This window comes from Marmota marmota, unplaced genomic scaffold, assembly GCF_001458135.2.
Source record: "Marmota marmota marmota unplaced genomic scaffold, marMar, whole genome shotgun sequence".
Classification (NCBI taxonomy): Eukaryota; Metazoa; Chordata; class Mammalia; order Rodentia; family Sciuridae; genus Marmota; species Marmota marmota.
Window position 1 is genome coordinate 5,120,359 of NW_026000079.1, and position 8,431 is coordinate 5,128,789.

An 8,431-nucleotide genomic window follows, 5' to 3' on the forward strand; every position below is an offset into this window, starting at 1 on the left:
TATATATATATATATATATATATATATATATATCATTACCAAATATGTATGTTGGCTGGTACCAAGGAATATTCATTATATCATATACACATATAATATGTAATTTTTGCCACAATCCTATAAAAATCTTTTTATTGAAGGTGACCTTGTCCCCTCTATCAAACCTAATAACCTTGACTTCCATATTTGGGGACCTATTTTTGACATCTGACTGACCATCTCTCCTGAAATGCCCTTTTGCAAGTCTTGCTCCATCTCCCTTGCTAATCCATCTTGCCCAGTGCCCCCTGTTCCCAAGGGTTCTCCTTTTTCTGGGCTTTCTCCCTTTGAGCACCCATCCTTGGTTCAAATTACTAGTATCTCTTCCAAACTAGTGAATCTCAACTCACCATGTTCAGACCTGACCATGCACCTCAACCCAGTCTCTACAAATGCTCACAGATGTCACCCTTGAGGTTTTCAACCACTGCCTGATAAAATGGCTTGTCCTCTCAACTTCCCTTCTTTTATCATTCACTCGCTCAATCTCCATCAGGCTTCAAAGACACGAACATTGGAATTGTCATTTGCTACCTCTCTTTTGTTCTTCATGTCTAATCCACCATAGTATCTCAATAGTTTTCCTTAAATCCACTGTCCAAATGCATCTTTTATTCTCTACTCCTTATAGGACTTCATATACCCTCCACCTAAAATGTCTCTCCCTCCACTTTAAAAAAAAAACTTTATTTTATTTATTTATTTTTATGTGGTGCTGAGGATTAAACCCAGTGCCTCATATGTACTAGACAAGCACTAACACCGAGCAACAACCAGCTGCCTCTCGCTCCACTTTTAATGAATATCCAAATCCTGCCCACCCTATGGTATCAAACTCCAATGACACTTTATTCATTCATTCATTTAAAAATGTGTATTGAAAAACCTGGTAGTGAGCACAGCATTAGTGATAAGACAGCAACCAGAACAAACAAGTATTCTTCATCTTGGAGCCTTTATTCTCTAAAGGAAGAGTGAGACAAAGAGCAAGAAATAGACAAGAGGATGCCCGATCACTAAGTAAAGTAACATGACAGAGAGGAGACGAGGGAGTGGGGAGGTAGAGGCAGGTAGAAGCACTACTCTAGAATCCTGCAATAACCCTTCCTGATGCCCCCAGCAGAACAGACCTTACCCTCCTGAAATCTGGACTTTTTACTTGTGACTTTTTTATTCTCTTATTTGAATTATAATCATTTGTGAGCTCTCCTTAGTTCTCCTCTCAGATACAGACTCCTTGATGGCAAGATTCACAACTTACACATCTCGTTATCCTTCATTAGCATAAAATCTAACTTTAGATGGGTACTGTGATTTTAATAAATGTTTATTGGGTAAGCAAACCAATGCCTATATCACTCCAACATCCTCTCATCTGGCCCCCTTCTCCGTCCCTTCTGCATTCAACCACTCTTGAATTTGGAGAACCTTGTTTTGATCTCTTCATCTTCTTCTGTTCAAGAGCCTTCAAAGCTTCTGCTTTCCCATGCACCACTTCCAGTCTAAACTGACTGAACTCCCTATAATCTCTCTCTCTCTAATTGCAATTTACTATTAGTTTCTATAGAGCTCTTTCTGAGGGTCTCAGGTGGATCTTCTAATTGTCTTTAACCCTCATCTTGATCATTTAAATCTTATCCTGCTAAGTCGACAGGAAGATAGTTGAGATTGAATCCATTCACTTATTTCAACATATTTATTAGGCACTAGCTATGTTCCAGACACTATGGTGGACACTGTGAATGGAATAGTCAGGGTTCCTACCCTCATGAGGTACATAAGACAACTGGAAATTCCTGCAGAGGGCTATTCAGAAGTTAGTACTATTATTACTCCCATCTGCATGCCTCTGCTCTGTGGCTCACACCCCTGAAATGCTTTTCCACTCCTCTCTACTTCCTCAGTCACACCTGTCCTAACTAAGTCCTAACTCTACTAGGAAGCTTACTCTGATCCTTTAACTATCATGCCATTCATAACCTGCGCCACCCAGATTAATAATACTGGCTAATGTTACTTACTAATTGTTATCTGAATGTTATTTCCCTAACTAAATAGGTTGTAAGCCACTGGAAAAAAAAGGATAACTTCAATACCCCAATGTCCCTGAGCAAGTTACTTAACTTCTCTGAGCTCAGTATCTGCCTATGTAAAATGTCGTCTAACTCACAGGGCTATTGCGAAGATTTTTTTTTTTAAATAGAGCTAGTATTCAGAATAGTTTTTAAATTTTAGTAAAAGGCAACCTAATTTCTAAAAAAAAAAAAAAAAACCTAAAAGAGATAAAATAGAATATCAAAAAGCCAGTAAAGGGGCTGGGATTGTGGCTCAGTGGTAGAGCGTTTGCTAGCATGCTCGGGGCCCTGAGTTCGATCCTCAACACCACATAAAAATAAGTGAATAAAATAAAGGTATTGGGTCAAACTAAAACTAAATAAATATTTTTTGAAAAAGCCAGTAAAAAGGTGTTCAACCTCATTAGATATCAAGTAAATGCAAATTAAATCATAATCAGAAACTCATATTTGCCAAATGTCTGAAATTAAAAAGTGATAACATCAAGTGTGTGCATTGATACAGAGCAACTAGAACTCTCATTCTGTTACTAGGAGCATAAATTAATATAATAATATCTTATTATTATATTACCTTGGAGAATCACAGGGCCATATCTACTACAACTGAACATATGCAACCCCTGTGACTAGTTCCACCTCAGGGTATAAGCCAACAGGAATGTGTCACAAGGCGTGTTCCAAAATACAGCAGCATGGTTTATAAGAGCCCCCAAAAGAAGACAATACAAAGGTCCAATAACTGGAAATGAACTGTAAGTTGTGCTATATTCAAATAATGAGCAATGAAAATAAAGGAATGAAAGGCACATGCCAGACGTAGAAGGAACACGGCACAGTGCTGAACACGTAAAGCGAGACACACAAGCCTTCATTCTGAATGGCCGCCTTTCCATAAAGTTCAAAGAGAAAACACTAACCCGTGGTATCAGAGGTCAGGATAGTGGTTACCACTAGGGAGGAGAGAGGGGTAGAGGGTGGGCCAGACAGGGACTTCTAGGGGATTAGTTAATGTTCTGCTTCTTGATTTGGGAGAGTCTACTTTATGATAATTCATCAAGTTGTACACTTATGATCTGAATATTATACCTCAATAAGAAAGTTTATTTTAAAAGAATAGAATAAAGTATATGAAACGTCCCAGCAAACTGGTTGGCATTTATAAGTGCTCAATACATGTGTGCTAACTACTTATTTATTTATTTATTTTCTTCTAAAATTTATTAACATGTAATAACTGTACACATTAATGGGGTGCAGTGTGAGAAAGCTGCACTGATCAAATCAGGGTAATGAGTGTTTCTCTCTCATTATTTCTTTATGTTTGGAGTTGGAGCTCTTCTCTTCCAAGAATTTTAACAGGTGTTTCCCCAAAGTGATTCTACCTATCATGCAAAATAAGTAAATGTGTGTTACTATTTAACACTGGACTTAGTATCAAATACAGGAGACCCTTTATTCATCTATTAACTAAACAAATGATCACCGACTGAAGTGTATATACAGGGTACACAGTGTGAACAAAACAGACACAATTCGACCCCTAAAGCACACAGGTGGATGAGAAAAGAGAGTCATTTTAAAAATCAGCACAAAAACAATACATAATTACAAACTTCCATAAGTACAATGAGGAAAAAATAAATCTGAAGACCAAATTTAAACTCAGGGTCATAAAAGACTTCTCTGAGAGACAGTGGCCTGTTTTCATGATTGATTATGGAATCCTACGATTGCAAGGTCAGGAGCCTCAATCCTAGGAGATCAATGGCCCCTGAAATTCTCAGTATCTACCACGGTGGTCTAGACCATTCAAGGTGCGTGGCTCCTACCAGTTCTCTGTGGCAATGGTGAATCAAAAATGCATGATCCCTCCTCAGAACTGTCAGAGGCAAGTATCTGAGAAGTGAGGGAATGAGGAACAAAGGCAGAATGGGGAACACAAATTAAGAATTAAGAACACAGGTTCAGCACCAGGCCTGGTGACACATGCCTGTGATCCCAGTGCCTCAGCAACGTAGTGAGTCCCAGTCTCAAAGTAAAAAAATTAAAAGGACTGGAGATGTACCTAGTGGTAAAGTGCTTCTGGGTTCAATCCCCAGTTAAAGAAAAAAAAAAAAACAGGCTCACGCTTGAGAGTCTGACTGTGCCCAGACCCGTTGGAGTGTGTCACTGGGCAAGTTCCCTTTGTGCTTCACTTTTTGCATTTGTTAAAAATGTTGTACTGCTGGGCGCGGTGGCTCACACCTGTAATCCCAGAGGCTCAGGGGGCTGGGGCAGGAGGATCATGGGTTCAAAGCCAGCCTCAGCAACAGCGAGGTGCTCAGCAGCTCAGTGAGACCCTGCCTCTCAATAAAGTACAAAATAGGGCTGGGGAAGTGGCTCAGTGACCGAGTGCCCCTAAGTTCAATCCCCAGTACCACCGCCCCCCCAAAATTGCACGAAATCTCAAGTTCACCAGCCAGTCCCAAAGATCAGTTAGAACCTCCTCTTTAAGAATTCCTGGACTCCAGAACAGAAGGTCAACTCCGTGCCTGCAGAAAGCCTGAGTGGGATCCAGAGAAGGGAAACAATTCGCCCGTGGTCACCTTGCCCTCGAGAGGCAGCGCCAGGCTGGCTCCCTGAGCACAGGATGCCTCAGCTGCTTCTGTTTTCCAACGTCAGGAACCGATTCTGGGTCCATAAATCTAAATGTCACACAGCCCAAAAGACAAGAAGGGTGTGGAGAAAGCAGCTTCACAAATTCACATTTCCTCCCAGCCCAGCCTCCTCGGGAGACATCACGCTGAGTCGGTGACAGACCCGTTGAAGATGTCAGTGCCCTGGATACTGCCCCCTGATCAAAGCCTCCGAAGAGGGCAGGTGGAGGCCAGTTTCCCAGAGTCAATCGGAATCCCCTGTAATTAAATCTGAGACCCGTTCTACTTGCCCTGCTGATCCACAGGGCAGCACCCACCGCCTGCCGGCATTCCTGCAGCTGGTTACTCACCCAGTGTAGGTAAGCCCAGGAGTCCACAGAAAACCGCCCCGAGAGCCCAGCTCCCTGCCGAAATGCGGCGGTGTCTCACCCCGCAGAGGAGATGCTGGGGCACCGTTTTCGTTCCATCCTGCCTGACACCTGTTCTTCTGGTTTTCAGAGTTTCAGGACCCACCCTCCGCTGCAGTGCTGAGGGAGGACCAGCACGCGTGCTCTCACCCAGGACGCCCACCCCATGCTCCTGCTGGGGACGTGGTGTTTATGGACCCTCTGGTATGAAACACAAATCCCCTCACTTCTCCAAGGGCCTCCATCCCTGGCTGGAGCTCGATCTGGAGGAAGCCACAGAGAGAAAGCATGTTCCTCTGCATTTTGGTTTTGCCGACTCTGAGTTCCGTATTAAAGTCACATCCTCAATCTTTTATACCCATTGAATAGCACTTCCCCATCCGCATCCTCAATATTTGTCAAAACTACCAGAAAAAGACGTGAAATTCACCGCTGCTCTGGCTGGCAAAACACTGTGGAGGACTCTGCCCATTGTATCGTGAGGTACCTGCTTTTATGAAGTTGCACAAAAGGTGTTTTTTTTTTTTAGAATTCAATTCTCAGAAACACTCTCTTTCCCCATGAAAATAACAATTCTCTTGCTTTCTGACCACGGAGGCCAATATAACTGATGGTGTTTTCTTTGGGGAATACTGTCACACAACTATGAGCCAAGATCAAAGTGCAATAACACAAATCATGTTGACCCTCACAGTGGGCAAATTTGCATTTTCCTTTTCCTAGTTCTGCCATTCTAATTCCTTTTTTATTGTACTGTTTTATTGTCTGTATGTTTTATGGTAATCAGCCTCAAATCTATTTGAAAAGACTAGAAATAAATACATTAAAAAGGATATATCAGCTGGGGCTGTAGCTCAGTGATACAGTGCTTGCTTCACACATGTGGGGCATGGGGTTCAATCCTCAGCACCACATAAAAATAAATAAATAAAGATATTGTGTTCTTCTGCAACTAAAAAAAAAAAATTTAAAAAAGGACATATCAGCTGGGGTTGTGGCTCAGTGGTAGAGCACTCTCCTAGAATGTGTGAGGCACGGGGTTCAATTCTTGGCACCACATATGAATAAATAAAATAAAGTCATTGGCAACTAAAAAAATGTATTTTTTTCAAAAAAAGTATATATCAATTCTGTCAAAGAATGCTTTGTAAATAGCAGATAAAGACATACTTTGATTTATGTACAGTGATAGATATACATATATCAGTTTGCACTTACTCTTAATGACAGGAATGTTATCAGACACCAGATTAAGGTGTCAGAAGAGCCAAGGATGTTCAGACACCAATCAGAACCTCACACCCCTGCAAGCAGGACCCTGAATTGTATATAAAGGATCAAATGTGACTTCCAAACACAAATCCACTCTGTCCTTAGGGTCAATTTGACCCCATCAGGAGTTGTCCTCCCTGATCAGTCAGTCAATAATGAGTTAGTGACCACCATTAGCAACCTTTTCTTTCTATTTTTGGGGTGTGGGGGGTGTGACAGTATACGCACCAACAATTATTAATGGAAACCAGCACCACTTCAAGTGCTGAGTAGCAGAAGAATAAAATCTGCTCTCATCCCCGGGCAGCTCACAACATGACTGAGGCGCTGGGGTGTACTGGTGAGCAGCCGAAGGCCGAGCTGGTCAGTGATGGAGGCATAGTAGGTGCCAAGTGCCAAGTGCAGGTGCTGGGCGTGACAATCAGGTGGGAACTGCTAAAAAGGGCAAGATTAAGATAACAAGAGTCATTGATTCGTTTGCTGAACAAATATTTGCTATATGGCCACTACCCAGTAGGTATTTTCTAGGTGTTGGGAATAAAGTAGTGAACAAAAGAGACCAATCCCTGTCTTCCTGGGGCTACAGTCTAGAGAGAAAATAGAAAACAAACAGGAAAACAACAACTATGTAATGGTCCGATGGAATCCATACTAGGGAGAGCAAAGGGAGGGAGGGAGGCAGGGGACTTGAGAATGTTTAGGAGAGGGATGTTGATGACAGCTGAGCGGAGCCCCAGGAGGTGAGGAAGGAGCCCTGCCGTGGTTACAGGGAGAGAGCCTGCCTGCAGAGGGGACAGCAGGTGCTGAGGTCCTGAGGTCAGCATGCCTAGCAGGTCCAAGGAGCAATAAGGAACACACAGAGCCCAGTTGGGGACAGTGGAAGATGAGGTCAGAGGCAGTGAGGACCCAACCAAGTCACAAGGCCGTATGGTTTGGATGTGGTCTGAGTGCCACAAACTTCACATAGAAGCTTTGTGCCCCGGGTGATGGTGTTGAGAGGAGGTAAAATCTATGAAGGGGGAGCGCTCGGGCAAAGTCACGGGGCATCACCCTTGGAAGAGATTAGTACAGTTCTGGCTGGACCAGGCGAGTTCCTGTGGGGAGTGGGTTGTTATAAAGAGAGTAAGCCTGGCCCCTGACTCTCACTTGCTCCCTGCCTGGCCATGTGATCTCTCCCTCTCATAAATACCCCACCACAAGGCCCTCACCAGAACTGAGCAGAGGCTGGCACCATGCTCTTAAATTTCCAGAATCATAAGCTAAATAAATCTTTTTTCTGTATAAAGTATACAGCCTCAGGTATTTTGATATAGGAACAGAAAAGACTAATAAGTAGGAAAGGCTTGCAGGAGAAGATGGGGCTCTGTTAGGAAGGAATGTGGCTGGTTCCTCTCAGGCCAAAGGGGATGCCATGAACTCTGGCACGGAGGCAGGGAAGGGCACAGGAAGGGCACTGTGCCTAAGAGCCTGGAGTAGAAACCCCTCTGATCCCAGATGTGGGCGAACACAAAAGAAGGCTGGGTGGTGAGGAGGGTCCTCTACTGCGTCTGACTCAGTCTCATGCGGACACCTTATTTCTCCAGGTCCTCTCAGAATCACTTGGGTGATGGTGACAGGAAAATTGTCACAGTAATGAACCTCCACTTCTCTGTCACTGAGCTTCAACTCAGCACAGGAACAATGACACAAGGCCCACTCCAAGCTGACACCTTAAATCGCCTGCCATATGGACCGTGGCCTAGAATAAGTTCTCACTCTGACAGCTCCATGCCCTGAACTGGTTCTTACCCTGGTTCGTAATCTTATCTGACCCTTTGAGTGACTCTGCCTTCGCTCTCCGTTCAGCCGCGCAAGCCCCTTGGCCTTCTTGTAACCTTCATGTACCACTGTGTAAGGTGTGATGTGTAACTGGAGCGTGACAGATGTTAGAAATTAACATCTGTATGTGATCGCCTAGCTTATGACGGTCCGGTGAGCAGCAAGTACTCAATGAGCAACT